The sequence below is a fragment of the Patella vulgata genome, chromosome 4, assembly GCF_932274485.2.
Source record: "Patella vulgata chromosome 4, xgPatVulg1.2, whole genome shotgun sequence".
Taxonomy (NCBI): Eukaryota; Metazoa; Mollusca; class Gastropoda; family Patellidae; genus Patella; species Patella vulgata.
Window position 1 is genome coordinate 47541122 of NC_065882.2, and position 20030 is coordinate 47561151.

The window sequence follows — 20030 nt, forward strand, 5'->3', positions numbered from 1 at the left end:
TACTCTCTGTTCATCTTCTTCATTTACTTTCTGTTCATCTTCATCTACTCTCTATTCATCTTCATCTACTCTCTGTTCATCTTCTTTATTTACATTACTCTCTGTTCATTAGCTCCAGATTTCTGTCTATCATCCACAAGATCACTGTTAATGAGAAGCACAGGAACAAAGTGATTGGGTATCCAATTTATTGGTCTCATGTCTGTCCTGGAGAAGTCCACATGATGTAACTCTCGAGATCTACTTCTCGCTGCCTGCTTCCTCGGACGTGATGGTGGAGCAGGCACAGGCATAATTGGAGACCCTGGGGGAGTGAGGATATTTTCAGCAGCTTTCTGTCGTGTTTTGAAGTCTTTTTTTATACTGCCGCCATTCTTTTTTCTTTAGCCTGTGTTCCCTTTTTGACATATCTTTGACCTGTTTTCTTCTTTCCTGTTTCTTTGTCTTTTATGTATTTGTCGTTCTCATCCTGTAAATATCTAGCCCTCCTTTTAGGGCCTGCGTCTCTCCTGTCGGTACCACCGCTGCTTCTCAGCAGCTGGCAATGGCATCATCACTGAAAGAAAGGGGGTAGAGCTATTAAAGAAAAAACTTGGCTGCCAATTCCGTCCAGTTACATGTTGTTTCTTTCCCGTTACCCGTTTTTGAATTTCAGTAAGATAACCAGAATTATTAGTTTTTGTTGATAATTATTTTAAGGACAGCCTTAAAAAGTCATTTCATCAGATTTATACTTTTACTACATTCTTTCCTGTTACCAAATACAGTAACAGGAGAGAAGGTAACAGGACAGGAATTTTTCTCTTGTGCCAATCATTATTGAGTGATAGTTAATCCACTCTTTAAACTAATTGATGGGAAAGTAATCTTACCCCCACAAAACATACAATGATGTCAATTCAAAATATGAGTCTACATAAGAAATCCTAAAAACATCAGTAACAGGATAGATAGACTTAAAAAGTACTACTCACCTATTTAACCTTTGATTGATAGGATAGAAAAAACAATCATTAATTTCTCCTTTCACTCTTCACCATGCTAAGGTTGAGGGAAGCGATCTTTGTTTGACACAGCCTCTTTTTGGTTCAGAGGGAGGGTTCAATATTTTGAGTGGAATTTTCCACAAGGTAACAGGAAGGAACTTACTTCTAGGGACAATCATTTTCATAATTTTTTTTCACTTTTTCAAGCAAAGTTGGATGAAAACAATTAGATCTATAGAATCGCAAACAGAAAAACAAAATTAAGTAATAATAACTTGAAACATACAGATTTATTTGAAATTTAGATCTATTTATGTTTGTGTCAAAAGTCTACTAAAAAAATTGGGACATTGCATTTTGGCAGTACCATGAATACAGATTCATTGATTTTCCACAAAAAACAGTATGATAAATAGCAAATATGATTTTTATTCACTTATCTATTACACCCTTTATATTATAATAAAGTAAAAAAGTAGTTTCAAATCTTTAAAAAATTTTCCATACAACCAATTCTTTTCCAGGGACAGGAATTTTGACATTTTTTGAAAAATTCCCATATAAACAGTTAATTAACTAGCTAAATGTATAAATATTTAACTAAATAGGGCCTATATTTGTGGTGCCGCCAATATTTCTATTATCGTAACGACACAAAAAAAACTGCGCATAAAATGATGACGTATACCCGACACGTGCGCCTTGGCACAATAGGCCTACTAGCAATTAGAAATGGAAGCTGACCACGAACTTGTAACCCGAATCACGGCCGCGGTACTCCGTGCCGTTCGCACAGATCAAGGCAATGAGGTGGTCAAGGTGAAAACTAAGCTGAGCGTTCAGGTACCAGATAGTACTGTGTTATGCAGTCAGTGGAAAGTTGTACACTACGTCATCGTTTAGTGTGAAGTCGCTTACAACAATAATTATTTTACAAACGGCGTGGTACGGTTGCGCTTTGTAAATTTAACTATATTATATGTTTAGCTAAATATAGGCCCCTATATTATTTAGCTAAATATATAAATGTTTAAAACTAAATATATAAATGTTTAACTAAATATTTTAACATTTAACTAAATATATATTTAGCTAAATGTTTTTAAACATTTAACTAAATATTTAGCTAAATATTTATATATCATCAAATCTCTTGTTTTGGTCTTAATATTCAATGCTAAATGGTAAATATGAAAATAGAGACAAATCGAGAAATATTTATATATATTATGTTAAATATTGAGTTTTTGTTGTATTTTTAGTTTAAATATTAAAAGTGAAAAATTTGCACAAAAGTCGAGATTTAACTATATATATAAAATTTAAATTAAATCTAGTGTTTTTTGCTATATAAAACGCTAAATGATTAATTTACAAACGGCGCCCCATAGGCGGATTAACTGGCGGGCCCCATTTCACTCGCAAAGAGATACACCGTCAAAAGTGAAAATGGACGTTTTTGATTTTTGTCTTCAGACATTCAGCAATTGTCGTGGCATGCTCCTAATCAGCCGTCCAATCACGATTTGGGGCAATCTGACCCACGCCTCTTGTAGTGCCACGGCCAATTCTCGCAATGTTGTTGGTTGACGTTAATAACACGTCTTCCGATCAAATTAATCGTAACACATTAAAATTAAAAGCAAAGATAGGCCTACGCAGCCTACGCTAAACAGTAAATCTTATGCAAGAACCGATAGGAAAGCAAACATGGATAGATAAACCAGCACGCGGCAGTTTTCATGAACCCTTCCTTGAAGTGTCAAATTTGCAACAATGAAACCCTCCCACGTGTATGGCGCTATTGCATGTCGCACATGCAGGCTCAGTGGTTCTGTTGGGGCGATAAGTTCTTCATCTGTGAACTCTCAGTCTCAAAGCATGTCAAGTGTCCATGTTTTTCATATCACAACCTGCATAGGTATTTGCATTTCAATATCCCCTACTTTTTTTAAGTGTATATACACCACAATCGTTTTTATTTTTATTTTTCGTAACAAACATTGAGACGCACGCACCACTGATCTAGTGGCCTGCACGCGCACATAGGCTGCCATCATGCCGTCATGGATATAAAATTTCAGAATGTTACAAAAATCAGTTTTTATACGAAATACGAAGTGACTTATTTTCCACTATACAGAAGATATTATACATATTAATAGCATATATATGCTATTATATTTATAACTTTAACTTTAGTGCAATAAAAAACAATAATATTTATAACTTTATCTTTAGTGCAATAAAAAACAATAAAAAGTTTTAATTCCAATTTTCTCTTTTACTCTCCGTGTTTATTTCCGAAATGAAATATAGATTTACCGGCACTAGCAGACAACAATTTTGATAATGTTTTCGTAGGGTTTGTAATTGTTTAATATTGGCAATTTGGTAAGCAGCATCACATGTTCCACTGATACACTGAACTCTTGGAAGTTTCAAATAACAATCTATTTGACAATTGGAGAGACACTGTAGTTTTCAACAAGAACAGGACGTTTTTGGTTTCATGACTCATACTCTCTGATACACCGGTACTAAGTCTGTATAACCTTTCAAAGTCCTTAACTTATTAATCATTCATTGGCATTTACTTGTTCTAGCTTCCTACTCCACCAAGAATCGGGATAGACGTTGTATGATTTTTTTGTCGTTCTTAATCTCGCCATAGTTAGATGATATCCCAGTCACATGATCCTAATTTATATGGTAAAATTTCATCACTCACGATATAAATTAAATCCTGAAAGTGCACCTGTGACTGTGTCGTTTCTGATTATTGTGCATCTAAATTCAAAATTTGTTGTGATACCGACTACTTTATGTCAGATATTGTATTTTCGATAGTTACACACTTTTGATAAGATTAAGTTTTTGATTTTGAAACAAATAATATATTATTATGTGGATCAGACTCTTGTCTTGAGACAATAAATCTCAGTACTAATTTGAATCGTTGTTGAAATACAGTAATCAATAATTTAGAAATCATTATGATTTGTACACATTATAGTTCATGGTAGTCTTTTCAAAGAGTTTAGCAGACGTGTGTGATAATAATGACTTGCTCAAATTGGATTTTCGATAATTAGGTGAGTATATAAGTTTTAAGGTCATATTAAAATTGAATGATTGATATTACCGGTATACAAAATTGAATATGGTAAATTCTTTTTTTTTTATTAATAGGTCTCATGCTTGATTTGAAAATATGTAAAAGAACTTGTAAAAACAGTAATGTTTATTTATCTCATCCAATTTTATTATTATTAAAGATTTGTGTTATGAGATCTCTGAAAACTTTTTTTTTTTTTTTTTTTTTTTCAAGAGATTATTATCTGCTACTTGTGGAGTCATCACCCTTGACATAAATAAAATATTTCCGAATTAGTTGTTTCACTGTGAATAGCTAACATTACACCACTACACCCCAACCTAGAACCTAGTCTTTGTTTGACTACTGCTCTTTCTGATACCTTGAATTGGGCATATCCATAGCGGTTTTCTAATTATTATATGTTAAATAATAAAATTGCATATAAGGCTATGAAAATATTGTCCTATTATATCCCCACCATAAACAGTTGTTGTTTTTTTTTGTAGGAAAACTCAAAATTAAGTAATATATTTTTACCTGTCCACATTGTCCAATTGTAAAAGGTTACCGATTTTTACAAAAACAACAACCCAAAACTTGTCTGTATTTTGTTCTTTTTTCTGTCATGACTAATCTAATGTGTTTGTTAAGAGATGACTCTGATGAGTGTTTCTAAAGATATTGAATCAAGGCAGAAGAGTGTTGTACAGCATTGGAATTATAGACCCAATGGTTTATTGGAGTTAGGAACAGATTTTTGTAAGAAAAATGCACATGTTGAAAAACTAGATTTAAAAAGAAACCAATTAAAAACACTGGTAAATTTACCATATTTTTATATATTCCAACTCAAAACTTGTAAAACCAGTTTTTGCAAAATTGTAAAATAAATAATACTAATTCAATTTAAATACTGACATATATAAAAATAGATAATACTTATTAAATACTGACATATTTACATTTCTTAGATTTTTAAAACTAACAATTTAAAACTGATCTTTGGGCTGAATAAAAGGTATTTTTTGATGTCTATTTGCCTTGGTAAAAACATCATAAAACTATATTTTAACTTATTTTTAGCCAAAAGAAATTATCTTATTAACTTGCCTAGTTGAATTGTAAGTATCTGTATTGCATGCTTTAAAAAAGTCTCAACCTTGGGCTTATTTCATGGAATATTTAAGGATAATGCCATTTCATTGCATTGGTTGACTCTTTAGTAGATTAAAAGCAATAAAAGAGAATTGTCCTAAGATATTTTAAATTGAATGTCATAGAAATAAGCCTCTGAGGTAGAATAATGCTATTAATAAATAATATAACGATACTAGTCTTTCTTTGGTACTGATTTCAATCCTAACATAATTCCATTTTAAACCATTGATTAAGTAGGCTTCATGCAATATTTATAAAGATTAACAATTTAATAGATTTTAAAACTGTAAAGTTATATTTATTTGTCCCCATAATAACTGCCCTATAACACATCCAGTAATTTTTTTTTTTTAAACAGATGTGTTTCTGGCAATGAACTACAAGAATTACCACCAGGTGAGTATTTCTTTTGTTTAGAATACAAAAATATTTCATATACTAACAGGCATTCTAGTCTACTGGTACTACCCAATAAAACAAACATTATGCGAATACAGCATTGACAATGCAAAATATCCAATGTTGTGATTTCAGAAAATATCTACTATTTTTTTTTTCAACAAAATTAAAACCTAACCTTGCCCTAGTTACTTTAGTAACTAACCTTGCCCATGCAAGTGAGTGTTTGAAAGATTTTTTATATATGTAGCTGTTAATATTGATTTTAGATGTAGAATGTACAGTTTTGCTGCTGGTGGGCATTAGGGTGTTTCACGTTTCACCTTTTTCGTAATTTCTAACCTGTCACCGAAGTCCACTTGGGGTCAAACTTACATCAAACGTTTTGAGCTTGACAGATAACTTAGAAAGGTCAGATATGTCTTGTAATATGTCTATTATATACTTTTCAGGGATGTAGAGTCCATTCCCACCATCTTAAATGAGATTGTCAGAATCCAAGATGGCGGAAATCCAAGACGGCACCCAAAACAGTCTATTTTCGTGACATGGAAAAGCATTTTTCAAAGACTATACAATTTTGCACTCATAAAACTCATTATCAGGGCCAAAATGATGTTCAGCATGACACTGATCTACCTTTGGTTGAAAATGGCAGAAGGTAATGACTGAAGGTGAAGCCACGATGGAATATATTCACTACACTATTAGTCTGGCAGAACTATGGCCGAACCTGGAAATTGTATAGAAAGTTTGTTTTTTATGATTGATTTTTGTAGCCTAGGGTGTCTTCTTTCAGAATCTGTCGGATAAACCTCAGTCACCTTTGAGCGTTTTGAGAAATTCAAGATGGCATCCAAGACAGCCGGCATTTCAAGTAATCCCCATGACTCACATAGTATTTAGTCTAGGATGATAATTTTGGTGTCTAACCGTATGTTTTTTGGGGTCAAGAAATACACTAAAATTGTTCATTATGTTGTTGGGTGATTAGATGATAGTAGAATACAAAATGCCAGACATTATGGCCCTGTAACTCGTTAGTGGTGGTTGGGGGCGATTGTTTCACCAAACAAAATTATATCTAGAGAAAAACTATATATTTCTGGACATAGGAGCATATGAGTGCTACGATAACACCACATACATGCCTATCAGGAGCTCCAGGGCCACATGACAGACTCTGGAGCAAGTTGGCCGGTTGTAATGGTCTCAATTTAGTAGCCTTCACCCAGCAACACAGTTCCGGTTCAAGTTCCCGGCGGATTACGATCTTCCAGTGAACGCCACACAATAGCATGGTGATGAGTTCATTTTACGTTCCCTGCAAATGCATTATTCGTTGAGCAAGACTACATGGTTTGTGTAGGGATGATGACGATACATTTCCAGTTTGGGATATCCATAAACAGCCGATATATACACAGTGACCTGTGTAAGCATTGATTCTATTGGAGTGTCTTTTACTCTGACGAGTGAGAGAGAATGCAATCAAGCTCTTGCCACTTTCAAAGCTGTTTCTTTCCCCACTACATGGTTTGAGTACGGATGATACTGATACATTTCCAGTTTGGGATATCCATAAACAGCTGATATATACACATTGACCTGTGTAAGCATTGATTCTATTGGAGCGTCTTTTACTCTCATGAGTGAGAGAGAATACAATCAAGCTATCGCCATTTTGAAAGCTGTTTCTTTCCCACGAGGATCAGCATGTAACTGTGTCACATCCAGTAAGAGCATGAGCTGGCAGGATTTCAATGGTACTGGACATGTGTTTCTCAGTTGTTGAACCAATGTCAAACGGCATGTAGTCTTGCTCCATGTAGTCTTGTAGGGAAGGTAAAAAGATGTCATCACCAAGCTATTGTGTGACGCTGACTGGAAGATCGTAATCCGCCGGAACTTGGTCCAGAACTATATTGCTGGGTTAAGAGAACATTACAACCAGAGTTTATCATGTGGCTCATCAGATGTGGATGCAAGAGTGACAGCTTATAGTACGCGAGCTTGTAGCCATGGGCGTCACACATGGGAGGGTCGGACCCCCCCCCCCCCAATTTTTTTTCTGGGGGGGTCTAAATAATCTTGGACCCTCCCAAAAAATTTACATAGTAGACCTTAACTCCTATTTATTTACAACAATTATTAGGGTTAGTTAAGATTCTATCTGTATAAAACCACACTGATCCGCAGTGAATATTCGCTTGGCCGCTACAATCACTGATAAGGATGACATCGATGCGACTTAATGACTACAAAATATTAACTTTTTTCTTTCGACAAATTAAATTCTGAAACATTTTTTCCTTTAAAAGAAAAATAAATAAAATCGTTTGAATTGTTTGTAGGTAAAAATCATTTCCTATTTAGTGTAAATGGGTATTAAAATAAGTAAAATTCACCATTTAGCCCGAATCCTTGACGTCTTATGTAAACAATGCACGCGCTATTGAGCCAATGATGGGCGCCGCGTGATGTGACGTCGCGTGTCGAAACAGTCATCTGTAACAGAGATATTAAAAAAATCTCCGTGAAACAGATTGGTATAAAACCTGTACATATCCCAATATGGTTTACATTGCTAAAATAAAACACAGAGAGAATCATCCTTGAAACATGTGTGAAGTGAAAAGTAACTGTGTTCCATAAAATTGTGTCTAGTTAATTTTTTTCTGCCACTTATCAGAGTGAATTGCATGTAGGTACCCAAAAACATTATCGCCTAAACCAAATATTTATCGCCGGATCAGCCAGCCACGTAACCATAATACTTTGCACGCGGTGGGCCAATCAGCAAACGAGTTGTGTAGACAGCATGGCCACATGGTGTTTGGTTATATTTTTTAGGTGTTTTAAAATAGAGTTAGGGTTATATATTTCACGGCTACGCCTCTGCTTGTAGCTGCACTAGTGATGGCTTAGATTATACAGTATTTTGCAATTGTGCTTTCACAGGTTGCAGCAAGAAATACGACTAGAGGATTAAACTGAATATTACCTAGTTTTGTGGAGGTTATTTTCATGTTTTGCGGATAGAATTTGTTTTTTTCAAATATTAAAAAAACCCAGCTTGTGCCTCCTATTTCAGGGCCATACATGTGACCCTGGAGCTCCCGATAGGCAAGTGTGTAGTGTTATTGTATAACTCATATGCTCCTATGTCCAGAAATATATAGTTTGTCTCTAGAGATAATTTGGTTTTGTGAAATAATCGCCCCCAACTGCCGCTAACGAGTTCTAGCGTCATATTGTCAGGCATTTTGGATTTTACTATCATCTAATCACCCCACAACCTAATGAATAATCTCAGTGTTTTCATTGGCCCCACAAATATATGGTTAGGCACCAAAAGTATCATCCTAGACTAAATACTACAGGAGTTATAGGGGATCATTTGAAATGCTGGCCGTCATGGACGCCATCTTGAATTTCTCAAAACACTCAAGGGTGACCAAGGTTCACCGGTAGATCCTGAAAGAGGGCACCCTAGGCTACTAAAATCAATCATAAAAAAAAAAATTGTAGACAATTTCCAGGTTCAGCCATAGTTCTGCAAGACTAATAGTGTGGTGAATATACTCCAACGAAGCTTCACTTTCAGTCATTACCTTCTGCCATTTTCAACCAAATGTAGATCAGTGTCATTCTGAACATCATTTTGGCCCTGATAATGAATTTTATGAGTGCAAAAATGTATAATCTTTGAAAAGTGCTTTTCCATGTCAGAAAGTATATGATTTGGATGCCATCTTGGATTTCCGCCATCTTGGATTCTGACAATTTCATTTAAGATGGTGGGAATGGATGGACTAGACACATTACAAGCCAGGGGGGTTGGATGGCTGAATGGTTAGCGTGCGCGCCCTGTATCATAAAGTCTGTCATTGAGTCGACTGGCGTGGTTTCGAATCCCCGGTTGTACGTGACAAGGAGTAGGGGCGCCTGTCCAACCTCGTGGGTTTTCTCCGGGTCCTCCGGTTTCCTCCCACTGCTAAAGACCCCTATGCGCAAGCGAATTATTGAAATAAAATTAAACCATATGTTAGTCCCGAAATGACCTAGTTTGTGTCGAGTGGACGTTAAACCCCATTTCTCTCTCTCTCTCATTACAAGCCATACCTGACCTTTCTGAGTGATCTGTCAAGCTCAAAATGTCAAAAAATCCAGAAAATTGCTGCAATTTTAGAACCATTTTTGGCAAGAAAATTCTGAAAATATTATAGTATAAGTGGACTTATATGAAAATAACCTCCACAAAAAAGTGAAAAGTGAAACACCCTAGTGGACATATAGAGGGCCTGACTAAGCCCCATCTATGTTTTACATTATTTTCATCAAATGTTTTATTTTTGCAGAGATAGGTGGTATGAAAAACTTGAAGTTTCTGGATATCAGTTCAAATTACATTGATTATTTACCAAAAACTATAGGTCAACTAAATAAACTTCAAAAACTTGTAGTTTCTGTCAACAAACTACGTATACTGCCTAAAGGTAATATATATTTCATTTAACTGTTTATATAATGTTTTATCATTGAGAAAAACATTCTCTTATGTATGCATGAAGGTATTGACTAACATCTACCAATGGGTAGGAGAAATTTATAGCTTATTAATTAAACAAGGGCAGTAACTGGGAAAAATCATTGAGCATTTTTTGTATGTTATACTATAGGTAGGAGGTCTATAATGATTCCAGATTCACCCAACCCAGAGTTTTTATACGCCTACATTTTCATGTCGTCACCCCCGTCTGTCCACAATGTGTTTGTTGACACTCTACAGGTCACAATTCTTATCCCATTTTGACAAAACTTAAAATATAGGTTTATCACCAAAAAATCTTGGTTCCTTTTAATATTGGCATGTATCTGATTGAAACTTCATGGATTATGGCCCTTGATTGTTTGTGGACACTCTAGAGGTCACTATTTTTATCCGATTTAGATGAAACTTGAATTGTTTGTTTATAACCCAAAGATCTCGGTTCCTTTCGATATTCTCACATATCAGACCGCAACTTCCTGGATTATGGTCCCTTATTGTAAAAAAAAATCGTGTTTTTAACTTGTGGTCCCCCTAGAGGTCACAATTAGTATCCGATTAAAAAAAACCGTTCAAATATATCACCAATACACTATAATGAGGATTGAATTCGATTATCATTAAAAATCGGACCGAAACTGCCTGACAAAATGGCTGCTCTATGTATGCAAAATTGCAAATAGTGTTAAAATATGTAATATCAAGGTTGTAGACACAATTTTGATCCGATTTTGATGAAACTTAAAACATCTGTTTATGTCTGGAAGATTTCGGTTCCTTTTGATATTCGCGCATATTGGACCATAAGTTCCTGGACGTATATTGTCGTAGCCCCAGTCCCTTTGTCCATCCACAATTTATTTGTGGGCACTCTACAGGTTTCAATTCTTATCCGATTTTGACGAAACTTCAAATACAGGTTTATCTCCAAAAGATCTCAGTTCCTTTCGATATTGGCATGTGTGGATTATGGCCCCTAATTGTACGAAAAATCACATTTTTATCTTGTGGATTTTGATGAAACTTGGAATGCATGTTTATAACCCAAAGATCTTGGTTCCTTTCGATATTTGCACTTATCGGATCATAACTTCCAGAATTATGGCCCCTGATTGTACGAAAAATCGCGTTTTCAGCTTGTGGTCCCTCTAGAGGTCACAATTATTATCCGATTTAAAAAAACGTTTGAATATATCACTGTTAAGCCGTAAGGATGGTTGAGTTCGAATTTCGTGTAAATCGGACCAAAACTGCCAGACAAAATGGCCGCCGCTCGTATGCTAATAGTGTAAAAATATGGTATATGAAGGTTGTGGACCTTCTAGCGGTCACAATTTTAATCCGATTTTGATGAAACTTGAAATGCATGTTTATAACCCAAAGATGTTGGTTGCTTTCGATATTGGCGCATATCGGGACCTAACTTCCTGAATTATGGCCCTTGATTGTATGAAAAATCGTGTTTAAAGCTTGTGGTCCCTCTAGAGGTCACAATTATTATCTGATTTACAAAAACGTTTGAATATATCACCGTTACACCGTAAGGTTGGTTGAGTTTAAATTTCGTGAAAATTGGACCAAAACTGTCGGACAAAATGGCCGCCCTTCGTACACAAATAGTGTAAAGATCTGCTGGTATATCATGGTTGTTGATCCTCTAGAGGTCACAATTTTGATCCGATTTTGATGAAACTTGAAATACGTGTTTATAACCCACAGATCTTGGTAACTTCCTGAAGTATGGTCCTTGCTTGTACAAAATTTAGAGGTCACAATTTTTATCCGATTTTATCCTGGATTTTGGCCCCTGATTGTTTGAAAAATCGCATTTGTAGCTTGCAGATTCTTTAGACGTCACAATTTTTTTTCAGATTTTAAAAAATCCTTTAAATATATCCCGATTCCACTATAATGAAGGTTGAATTCGAATTTCGGGAAAATTGTAATGAAACTGCCTAACAAAATGGCCGCTCTTTGTACTCAAATTGTGTAAAAGTATGTAATATGAAGGTTGTGGTCCCTCTAGAGGTCACAATTTTTATGGATGATAATTGAGTTTGAATTTCGTAAAAATTGGACCGAAACCACCCGACAAAATGGCCGCTTCTTGAATGCAAACTGCAGTGTAAAAGTATGTAACACCAAGGATGTGGACCCGCTAGGGGTCACATTTTTTGTCCGATTTGGATGCAACTTAAAATATATGTTTATATCCTAAAGATCACTGTTCCTTTCGATATCGGATTGTAACTTCCTGGATTATGGCTCCTGATTGTACAAACAATCCAGTTTTTAGCTCGTGGATCCTCTATAGGACAGAGTTTTTATCCGATTTTAAAAAAAAACATTTAAATATATCAGTGTTACAGCCTAATGATGGTTGAGTTCGAATTTCGTGAAAATCAGACCGAAACTGCCCAACAAAATGGCTGTTCCTTGTACGCAAATAGTGTAAAAGTATGTATGCCAATGATGTGAACCCTCTAGAGGTCAGAATTTTTATATGATTTTGAGAAAACTTAAAATATATGTTTATCCCAGAGATTCTGATTCCTTTTGATATTCGCGCATATTGGATCATAACTTCCTGGATTATGTCCCCTGATTGTGAAAAAAATCGCCTTTTTAGCTTGTTTTCTGTCCATCTCTTGCAAAATGTTGGTGTATCTTGCACGAAACAATTATAGGGAATACAAGTTACTTTAGAAGTTTACTTTAGCAACGTTTCGACTAGGGTTCTCTCGTCTTTAAATCACAAAACCACATATAAGTCTTTTTGCCTTCCTTGACAAAGCTGTTGTTGAGTGTAAGTTTCATTGCCTGGTAATTCTATGCTTTACGTATATGTCATGTGCAATTTGTTTTGATTCTTTTCTTTTAGAGATGGGGGAATTGGTTTCCCTGAATACATTTGAGGCTGTCAGTAACAATCTACATGTTTTTCCCTTACAGTTATGTCAATGCGCAAAGTTACAGACACTGTGTTTAGACCATAATAAGTTAAAATTTATACCAAAACAAATAGTTAAATTAGAAAGACTAAAAACCTTATCTATAAGTGGAAATAAATTGTTATCTCTTCCCCTAGGTAAGTTCAAAGCCCGTTATTATCTATGAAATTTAATTTGCATCTACATATATGTTGTCATTACCAGTGTTATCGGTCCAAAATTACTATATCAATATTGGGGCGGGGATTCGATGGCTGAATGGTTAGCGCATGCGATAAGCAATTTGATTTGTCGAGACTTTGAAACATAATAACTCTCCTTCTAATTGACATAAAATGTTCAAACTTGGTGTATGCGTCCATTAGGTGAATGCCTTGATGGAGTTCGATGATGAACTTTGTCTGCATATTGTAAGCAGAGATAAGCAATTTGATTGGTTGATGCTGTTGGGCATGATAACTTTGGTTATAATTAATTGAGGGCTATGAAACTCCGAGTATAGATTCATTATAGCATTACTTTGACTTAGTTTGATGAGAATTTTCTGTTTAGACTAAGGAGCATTAAGCAATTTGGTCAAGACTTTGGAACATATTAACAACTCTGCTTTTATTTGAGGTAGAATGTTTAAGCTTGATGTTTATTAAGTCAATGTTCACTAAAGCTAAGCAGAGCTAAGCAATTTCTTTGACTTTGATTCTATCTGATAGAGAGTGATGTAAACGGCTGATAAACGGGCAATTAATTAATATGTGTCATCTATTTATTTTGGGATTTCGGCAAGGGGACATCAGCCTCACTGTTAGCTTGTTGTTAAAATTATGTTCTGTTCATGTTTTTAGCATTAAAGCTTATGTACAATTGTATTTTGATACGCCCACATTTCATTATTGGCGTATTATGTCGTCACCCTCTGTCTACAATTGGCTTGTGAACGTGATAGAGGCTATAGTTTTTGACGGATTCTTTTCAAATTCGGTGAGAAGATTTGTGGTCATGATATGACTTTTCGTTCCGGTATTACCCCTCTTTGCTAAAAACCTTGAGAACGTGATTGAGGCTGTGGTTTGTGACGGATTCTTTTCAAAATTGGTGTGAAGTGTTGAGGTCATGAGAGGACAAACCCTATTGATATTCAACGTTCTACGACTTTCTGTTCTTGAGTTATCACCCCATTGCCGAAAACTTTGTGAACGTGATAGAGACTACATTTGTTGTAAGCATTGGGGTCATGAGACAATGAACCCTAACGATTTTCAGCTTTCAAGGACTTTCCGTTCCTGGGTTATCCTCCCTTTGTCAGAAACCATGTGAACGTGATAAATACTACTTTTTTTAACAGATTGGCTTGTGAACATGATAAAGGCTACAGTTTTTGACAGATTCTTTTCAAATTTGGTGTGAAGCATCTTTCTCGTAGGAGGACGAACCCTAATGTTATTCAAGTTCCACAACCTTTCATACCAGAGTTATGCCCTCTTTTCTGAAAACCTTGTGAACACGATAGAGGCTATAGTTTTTTGACAGATTCTTTTCAAATTTGGTGTGAAGCATTGTGGTCATGAGAAGATAAACCCTATCGATTATCAGCATTCTACAGTTATCCCCCCTCTGCCGAAAACCTTGTGAATTTGATAGAGATTGTAGTTTTCGACAGACTCTTTTCAAATATGGTGTGATGCAATAAGGTCATGAGAGGACGAACCCTATCATATTCAGTGTTCTATGACTTTCCATTCCGGAGTTACCGCCCCTTTGCTGATATTGGCATGTATATCGGACCATAACTTCATGGATTTTGTCCGATTTAGATGAAACTTAAAATATGTTTATATCCCAAAGATCTCAGTTGATTTCTATATTCACACATTTTCTTTTAGCTCGTTCTCTATCCATCTCCTGCAAAATGCGGGCGCATCATGCATGGCAACCGCTTGTTAACAGTCTGATTAAAGTACAAATCTATATTTCGTTTTGTTTTTTTTATACTTTTGATGGCCTACACTACATGAAGATCTGACCAGTTGTTGTGGAAGATTGCGTCGGAGGTCGTACAAGCGGCTTTTGACCCTATGACGTCAGACATTGATTAATCAATCAGCATTGACGTTTCTAGTGGTTTACCCACAGTTCTGTGTATCGCACGCCAAGAAGTCACCGTAACAAATGGTTTTATTGTTTAAGCCCTCACACCATCCAGAACGCAGGTCATATAACAACTCTTCCAGATCCTAGTGTAGTACAGACAATTAAATGGAAATTTTGAACTATAAAAGAACGAAACGAAATAGGATTTTTTTTTTAAATCAGATTGCATTTATAATTTCGAAACTTTTTTGAAACTTACTCTTGATTGCTGACAAAATATTAGAATCTAGCACAGATAACTTTGCTGCTGGTAGGCTTATAGTCGGGGCTAGAGTTATTGCATCTTTGGAAGTTATGAATAATGGAAATAGAATATACACAGTACTCTTTTTTTATATTACTACAGCATTGTTACAGATGTCAAGTTTACAAAATATGTATGTAGACAATAACCCATCATTGTTTGTTTTTCCTTTCTGTCAATCATCTGGTAATTTCAGCTCTGGGTATGTAATTTACATGTATTTGATTTTTTGTCTCAACATAATGAATTTATAAAAAGATTGGGTGGTAGAAGGTTGTATGTGCTCCCAAGAAATTGTGCAAATAATGACGAGATTTTAATGTGGTTGAATACAAATTTCATATGCATTATTCAAATTGGTAGGCCCCTTGTTTCTCTTTGTAGAATTTTGTAAACACTCTCAACGAGTTATGGTCCTTGCTTACTTTGTAGAAAGTGAAAGTCACAAGCTGATTTACTTCAAATTTATTCCTTTGTTTTGATTATGGCAACAATTTCTGATAAATACTTGTAGGGTTATTGCCCTTGATTATATCATATAATTTTGTCTATGTGCCAATGATATTATACATTATAAAGATTTTGCTTTTTATTTAAATAAAGATTCATCATGGGACAACGTTTATGATCGGCACAGACGACTTAGCTGATGTGGGAATATGTTTTGCTGCCTGGCAACCTGGCTGGAATTTTGAAATGGTTTATGCATGACATGGACAACCTTTGTTATTTGTGAGAATATTATTATTTGGTGGGTCAGACAACCTATGTTTACCATTATATTTTTATTTTTCATATGAAGATCGGATGTTACACAACCAATTAGTGAAGATGATTTTCTCAAGTTGGTTGCAGTGTGATATTGTGACAGGAATTTATTAACATAATAAATTCAGAATACTTTAAAAGTTGATGTAACCTCAGGAAAGTAATTTACACAAAGTCTAAACATATAGCTTGTTATAAGAAAATATTTCACCAATTTCTGATATATTCATTCCCTGTAATATTTTCATTTGCAGAACAAATTGGCTGTTTATGTCATACTTGTAAAGCTGAATTGCGTCTGTTTTTCTAGAAAACAATTATTTTACAGATATTGTAGATTATACCTGGTCAGAAACAATAAATTAGAAATAATACAAACAGTAAATCCATATTTAACATGCCCCATTATCTGAGAATGATTGACACAGAGTGACCGACCTAGACTGCTTATGAAATCTACACTGGATTGTCTTCAAGAACCACAATAATATCTCCTCTTTTCAATTCTATTGGATGATAAGGTGCAACGCCATTGATTGATATAGAAAGTCAAAAGGGTTTAATAGTGTCGATTTACTCTATTTTTAATCAAGTTCAGAATTTAAATGAAGTAAATCATTTTAGCTTAGATTCATTTAGATTGAAAAGAGGCCTATCAAAATGTTTTACCCAACACTTATAGGTGGCACTGTTTTATTTATATCATCTGCAGAGGTTGCCGAATGTTGTGAAATATTTCATTTTATCAATTCATCAGTAAATGCTGAATGGAATTATTGAACTGTTTTTGGACTGATATTCCACTATGGACAATTATAGTTCCCAAGGGTTAATTAAAAATACATATATATTGGGTGGTCAGCAAACAGGTAGTAAAAGCACTCCAAAAGTTGTGATTTCATATTTTAAATAAAGATAACATTGCTTTGGGCTACTAGATGTTTAAAGTTGGAATACTTGCTGTCCTGGAAATGTTTATATTCTATTTATTGTGGAAATTAAATACTTTATTAGTATAATGAAGACAGTATGCAAAACCCGAAATGTACAGGTTATAGAAAATATCTCTTTAATAATGACAACCATTGTGACAAATAATATTTTAATATGTTTCTAGAAAAGGTAGACTAAATATGGCCTTGCAAGGCTAAATATGATGTAATTCTGTCACTGGAATTTGTCAGTACCAGATATGATAAAATCAAAAACAAACTATACTTAACATACCTATATTTATTTCCTGACGGCTACACCTACTTTAAATAATTTTCGTCTTCATCTTGAACTATGTCTTGAAACAACGTCGTGGGCCATTGGTGAACATGGTAAGATATGAAATAACCTAGATACAATATATTTGAAATTGTTTGGACAATTTAACTGCTGATGGGTGGTTGTGTTGCCTGGCAACCAGTTGTAGCACAAATTGACCATTGCATATTTCCTTTTCACATGACAATATGGTTGCAAAAACTGTGCCTTTCAAATCAGGCAGAGAGAGAGGGAAATTGGATTTGCAGTCCACTTGACACAAACTAGGTCATTTTGGGACTAACATGTGATTCAGTTTTATTTCAATAGGGGTCTTTAGCAGTCAGAGAAAACCCACGAGGTTGGACAGACAACCCTACCCCTTGTCACGTATAACCAGGGAATCGAAACCCTGGCACTTGACTCAATGACAAACCATATGATCAAATGCACACACATTAACCATTCAGCACCCACCCACCCCCAAACCAAGCAAAAAATTGTCCACCGATCTGTGTTAATATATTAGATCTTATATAGTGATAAAGTCAGAAACAAAAACAAAAAAAAGATAGCATTTTAACCTAATTGATTCATGTTTAATCTTTCAGACTTTATAAAGAAGTCAAACCTCAACTACCAAGAGAGCTCTGCATTATACCAGATATAGAACCATGAACATATGCTTTCACTGCCAAAAGACAATATATTATTAGTGCATTTCCATGATTCTGAGTGTAAAACAGCCAAATTGAATTCAATATTCTGTTGATCTCAAGAATTTATTCATTTATATTTTATACAAAATAGATAAAAACCTATTCCAACCAAAGGATTTTGTTAGATTTCAGTAATAATCAATGCCTTGAATTTAAAGCAAAATGATCAAATTTGGGGATATCACTTTACTCAGTTTTACTGCAGAACAAAAAATTATTGTTCTTTTATGTTATGTAAGCAAAGAAAGTACAGAGCATTCACACAATAAAATAATCAATGTGGTTAACAGCATTACAATGATGTTTCCTCATAACTTTTATTAGATCCCTTTGCTGAAATGAAATGGGATTTAACGTCCTACAGTTCAGGGAATAATGCCATACATTGCTTATGAGGAAAATTTTGACCAGACAGCAGAAATCAGACTGGAAAAATCCCTGGAAACATTTCCAGCCAATTCAGAGATCGAATCCATTACCTCCTGGTTAGTGAGCCAGCACCTTATTAAAGGCCCAGGACTGTACAGCGCAGTGAACACTTGATTTGATATTTGATAACTGAATTATTGGGAAGCACAGAATTGTGAGATCAAATTTCAAACCTGTTCTTCTATCCTATATTACCTTCGAAATAACCACCATTTGGGGTTTTGTTTTGGACAGATTAGATTTCAAAGGACCATCTGACACAAATTTTGGACATTCAGCAACAAACTTCAGCAAAGATAACAGGAATCTTCAACCCTATATATACAGTGATGATAGAAATATACTGAGATGCAATGGAAAGCACCACATTTGCAGTGATTTTGGCATGATTGTTAACTGGAGCGCAGGAATATCAACAACCACCCACAATAGCCCTAAAAACTTTAGGTCAGCACCTTTAGCAGTCACATCCACCATGCAGTGTGTATCTCTCAAACAAAATTGATAATAACCCTTTTTATAAATGTGTTTTTTTGGGGGAGGGGGGGGGTGCACTTCAGTATATATGACCCATATTCAGAATTTTAATTATGATGTGAATATGTCGGCCGGCCGTCGTCCACAATTTCTTGTGAACGCTCTATGCCAAAAGATATGATCCGATTGTTTTAAAATTGATATATGATATATTAGTGAGATAAAGAAGCCTATCTAATTTCAATAATTTCTCTTTATTACGTCTAGAGTTATGGCCCTTGTTTCACTTTGTTGGACCTTGTGAACGCTCTAACGCCAAAAGTTATCCGATTTTTGTGAAATTTATATGCATTATTTGAATTAGAGAAACGAAAAAGCCTATTGAATTTCAGCAATTTCCCTTAATTACTTCTAGAGTTATGGCCCTTGTTTCACTTTGTTGCAGCTTGTGAACACTCTAACATCTAAAGTTATCTGCTGATCTGTATGAAATTTATATGTGTCATTGAAATTAGTAAAAAGAAGAATCCTATTGAATTTCAGCAATTTCCGTTTATTACTTCTAGAGTTATGGCCCTTGTTTCACTTTGTTGCACCTTGTGAATGCTCTAACATCTAAAGTTTTCTGCCGATCTGTATGAAATTTAAATTAGTAAAAAGAAGAATCCTATTGAATTTCAGCAATTTCGTTTATTATGTCTAGAGTTATGGCCCTAGTTTCACTTTGTTGAACCTTGTGAACACTCTAATGCCAAAAGTTATCATCTAATCTGTATGGAATTTATATATATTTTGCATCATTTAGATTAGTGAAATCACAAAGCCTATTGAATTTCAGCAATTTACAA

At 34.9% G+C, this 20030-nt stretch overlaps 1 non-coding gene across 9 annotated transcripts; it reads left to right on the forward strand.

Moving 5' to 3' along the window:
* Nucleotides 1-3294: 3294 nt before the first annotated feature.
* LOC126817074 (uncharacterized) lies at nucleotides 3295-18574 on the forward strand. 9 transcript variants are annotated; one of them, XR_008787828.1, is made up of 9 exons: nucleotides 3295-4081; nucleotides 4738-4904; nucleotides 5170-5207; nucleotides 5603-5640; nucleotides 10005-10142; nucleotides 13077-13283; nucleotides 15641-15740; nucleotides 16341-17631; nucleotides 18169-18574. It is a non-coding gene; the product is annotated as an uncharacterized LOC126817074 (transcript). The 9 variants fall into 9 exon arrangements; XR_007678753.2 differs by lacking the exon at nucleotides 18169-18574 and adding an exon at nucleotides 6096-6304 and having other exon boundaries at nucleotides 16341-18106; XR_007678748.2 differs by lacking the exon at nucleotides 18169-18574 and having other exon boundaries at nucleotides 3295-3698; nucleotides 4003-4081; nucleotides 16341-18106.
* Nucleotides 18575-20030: the final 1456 nt, after the last annotated feature.